Below are 4,795 nucleotides of genomic sequence, written 5' to 3' on the forward strand. Positions count from 1 at the left end.
ACCCCAGTTGGCGTCTGCACCTTCGAGGCCTGCACCCGTCCCTGGGCCCCGTCCCTAGGCCTCTTTGGGCTCAGGGGCACTGGGATGGCTGCAGAGAGGGCAGTCAGGTGGAAAGGAACCGGAGAGAACTGGTCCAAGAGGAGCACTGGTCCTGGAGCCCACCAGAGTGGGCAGGCTGGGCAGGGCTGGCTCCCCAGGGCCGGGTGAAGAGGGGAGGTGTGCCCGGCCTGAGTGGGGGCAGGGGCCGCCCTTGTCAGGCCCCTCCGGGAGTGGCGAGGCCCTGAATCGGGGTGAGCCAGTTCTGCTCTGCTTTTCCCCGCTGGAGCTGGGGAGGGCCCCAGGGTGGGAGCTGCTAAGACTGCAGTCTTAACCACTGACTGTGAGTCTCTGCCAGCTCTACGGTAACAGACAGGTCTTAGGCCAGGCCTCGGGGCTCACTGGAAACAGAGAACAGTGGAGAATGGTTCCAAAAGGTCCTGGAGACCTGCTGCTCTGGGTGGTCGAGGGCTTTGGAGACGTGCACTGTTTTTACAGACACTTAGGGTCGGGATCAGGCCAGCCCAGGCCCTCAGTGAGACCATTTCATGCATGTTCTCTGCGTTCAGTGGGGAAGGAGTACCACCAGGGCTGTCAGCTGGAATTGCCCTTCGTATTTTCAGAGGAGGAAGCAGGCTCAGGAGACTCTCACCTTGTCCAAGTCACGCAGTCAGTGGTGGAGCAGAACTCAAACTTTCTTGTCAGTCTCTGAGGCCCCCCTGGGTTCTTGCCAACACCCCCCCACCTGGTGCCCAGCCTCCTGCCCCATGATGCCCCAGACACAGCTCACCAGGGACTGGCTGCTGTGCACGGCCTCCAGTGTGCTTGGACTCTGAAAAGTCGAAGGCCAGTTCCAAGGTCCCATGTGGTCCAGGAACATGTTTTCCTGTGGCAGGGCGGGGCCCATTGTGGTGCCGGTTTCCGAGGGGAGCCGCGGCATGAGCAGAGGAAAAGCGGATCTCGGCAGAGGGCCCTGACCCCCCTCCACTACGAAGCCATCTCCTTGTGCAGGTGAGCAGATTCAAAATCAGTCACAGAGGCTTGGGCACAAAGGGATCCTCTTCCGAGAACGTCTCTCTATGCTGTTTGGTCTCTAGAGATAGAATCACTTTTTTACGTCAGTAAAGAGATAATAAAGGGTGGTATAATGTGTCGTGCTGTTAATAGTCTACGGGTGTCTCGTGTAGCTCGCGGCAGCCCTGGGAGGTGGCCGTCGCCTCCTGCCCTGCTCAGCATCTGGAAGCACCAGCTCACCAGGCCTGGGAGTGGCAGAGCCGGGATGCGAACCCGGCCTCCGGACCGGACCGGTGCTGCCACCTCACAGCCTGAGGGGAGGGCGCTGGGTTGCTCAGCATCCCCCGAGGTCCCTGCACACCTGGAGAGGGTGACTGTCCTCCCCTGCTGCGCGCCAGCTCCTCCTCTTCCTGAAGGCAAGGCCGGTTCTCGGCGTGTGAGTGTGGTGTGGCTGGCAGGGCTGCGGGTCACCAGGACCCAGTCCTCGCACTCCCGCTCCCCACTGGTCAGTAGACCTTGAGAAGGTTCCTCGGCCTCATTTTGGTTTCGTCTGCATGGAGGATACTCTATGAATACTAGTCCACAAAGCACCTCTTCCCGCTTTACGGGACTTAAGACCTTGTCCCTCTAACACTGTAAAGTCACGTATAAGGAAGGGTCTGCCGGGGCCTTGCGTGCAGCAGGTGCTACTTGCCACTTCCCCTGGGAACCCAGACGCTGGGCCGTGGGTGTGGTTATTGCCTCTGCTCAGCGAAGCCTAGAGGGAGGCTGTCAACCGGGCTCCCGGACGTTTCCTCCAGCAAGGGCATCTTTCATGATTCTTCTTTCTGGGCCCCCTGCTTTGAAGCCAAACAAGGACACAGATTCCTGCCAATCCTGACGGGCTCGGCACGAGCACACGCTTTGTTCCCACGCAGAGGTGATGTCAGCCCGGAGCAAAGAAGGGCATTTCCATGAGCCTCTGGGCGTGCAGCCTCCTCAAGGAGGGACACAGTGTCTGGCAGCCGGCTTTGAGGAGTACTGACACCAGCTCAGGGACTCCATTCCTGCCTCCGAGACACTCCTGCCTTCAGGCTGTGTGGACCAGCCGGCTCATCCAGCCCCTTCTTGCCCCGTTCTCCCAGGTCCCTCGGTGGGCCAGGGCCAGGGTGGGCCTCAGGGCCCCCGCCTGTTTCTGCACCCTCTTGCAATTGTCACTTCAGCAAAGCCTGCCCTTTGCCCAGATGGTGCTGAGCTCAAGAACCTTCCAGAGCTCCTGCGTCCTGCCTCGAGGCACCTGCTGCATTGGAGTCCTTCGTGTGCTTACCCCTCTCCCCCCGCCCCTCCACCCTGGACCCTGCACAGCCCCTGGGCAGGTCGAAGAAATGTCAGGTGAACGATGGTAGGTGCACTGCCCAGAGAAGAACTTCTGGAACTTTCCTACAGGAAACATCTTTACCCTGTAGAAAACTCCCACCCTAGTACCCCCCGAGTTTGGAAGTGTGTAAGCAGTTAGATGTCTCCTTACTTTGAATATCGAGGTGAATTCTGCAAGCAAACCCACAATAATCTCACGGTTGTTTTAGTACAAAAGCAACATTTTTTTCAAAAATAATATTTAAAATTACTTATTGTCAAGTAAATTGATGCTTCAGGAAGTGCTCCACGTCAGTCCTATAGGTTTGTAGGTCTCAGCCCATCGCAGGGAACCCAGCAGGACCCAGGTGGAGGGGCCCAGGTGACCCTATAACACCCGCTAACTGCTACGTGCCAGATGGGAACTTGCGAGGCATTAACTCCTGAGAGGCCCTCACGGTGGTCGCCCCCCACATGCCCCCCAGTGCCACCAGGCAGGGATTTGTGTCTGAAGGTTCACTGGGTCCTATTGTTAGTTCCCACTTTGGAGATGAGGAAATAAAGCACAGACAGGTGAAGGAGTTTGCGCGGAGCGACCAGGAGACAGATTTCTGCTCAGGATCGGAAAGAACTTTCTAATGGCGTGTGAGTTGTTAAACGTCGGAAGGGGCTGCCTATGGGAGGTGGGAGATTCCGATCTTTACGGCGTGTGAGCAGAGCTGCACCCACAGCATCTGATGGAGCCAGCAGCGTTGAGCTGCAGGCCCAGCCTGGGTGCACGTCAGAGCTGTGTGCCGGTGGGGGTGGGGGGTAGTTGTTGAAAATTACAGGTTCCTTGGCCCTACCCTGGACTCACAAATCACAGCCTCCAGAGGGAGGCCCCCGAGTCTGGAATCTCACAAGACCACGTGCTCCTGGAGTTCCTGACTAAAGGCCGGGCTGAATGGCTTCTGCCCTCCTGCCCGCTCCGTGTGCCTTCCGTGATTTGGTGCTTCTGTGAGTCCTACGTCTGTGTGTCCCTGAGTGGCCTTGGATGAGGCCCAAAAGCTCTCTGATCCCTGTCTCATCTCAAAATGAAGGTTTACAGTTCAGCTTTTTGTGAAAACAAAAGCCCCACGCCTATCATTTAATGAGTTGTAACCATGTACCAGGCATGTACCTGACGTGATCTCACGGGATAGTTAACAACTCTGCAAGGAGCAGATGTCAGTGATCCCACTATAGACGTAAGGAAGCCAAGACTCGGAGAAAATAAGCCAGGTGCCCAGGATCACACAGGAGCAGGAATTTGAAGTCGGGACTTTTCTCTGTGCCCCACAGTGTTTCCTCATGATTTTCAAAGGCCCTTCCAGGCCTGAGAGCTGGGATTTGACGGCAATCTCTCCATGCTAGTTTAACACACCCTGACTCTCCTGGGTGTAGGAGGGAAACTTTCACAAGGACCCTCTGAGATCAAAGGTCACACTGGAATATTGTCACCTGGTCTAACTTGTCTGCTGGATTGGGGACAAAGGAGGTACCAAGCCTTTCCCAGCACTGGGACTTGGCCCTCAACTTCAGACCAGGCGGGAATCAGCCACAGCCCTGTCCTGGCAGAGCTCACAGGCTGGGGCTACCCCTGACCAAGACTCAGGGGCTCCTGGAAGGCTGCCTGGAGGAAGTGGGCTTGCATCTTGATGGAGCAGTAGTGATCAGCTGGGGGAGGAAGGGAGAGAAGGCAGGAGCACAGGCCTAGGGTGTGGAGGGCCTGGCGGGGCGGCCGCAGGGGGCCTGGGGACGCCATGGGGGTCAGGCCATTCTTTCTCGAGAGTCCTGGAGGAGACAGTGCACGTTTTAGCGGGGAGCGGGTGGGCTGGGCTGACAGAGCAGGTGACAGGGATCTGGGAGGAGAGGCAGGCAGTGGTGGGGTGGCAGGGAGTGAGGGGCAGTGTTGCTGGCGCCAGTCCTTCCCGGGAGGTCCCAACCCCTGAGGCTCTGTGTCTGTAGCACCTAATGAGGTCGGCCCTGCCTCGCAGGGACCAGCAGGGCTTCAGTTCCCTTTAGTGGGGTGGCCTGCAGTTGAGGTCCTGGCCCCAGCCTTCCTGAACTTCCAAGCACTCCTGGGGTCTCAGGCCCAGGAAGAAGATCCAAGAAGGGTTCAAGAGCAGGTAGGGGGAGATCAGGAGCTGAAGGCAGAGGGATGTCCCCTCACACTCGGCACTCGGCGGCTCCTGGCTTTTGCCCAGCTGTGTCTTCTTCCCCGTGTGCCCTTCCCTTTTTCCTCTGTCTAGCGACAAAACACGCCTAGTGCCATCTCTGTGCAGCCCTGAGCCAGAGGGTGTGGGTGGGAGGGTGGAGAGAGGAGGGAGTCAAATGACCCAGTTAAGACTCCTGCCCTGGAGAGAAGATAAAGCAGCACCTGGAGCTCCAG

The sequence above is a fragment of the Leucopleurus acutus genome, assembly GCF_964270905.1.
Source record: "Leucopleurus acutus genome assembly, chromosome: 11".
Lineage (NCBI taxonomy): Eukaryota > Metazoa > Chordata > Mammalia > Artiodactyla > Delphinidae > Leucopleurus > Leucopleurus acutus.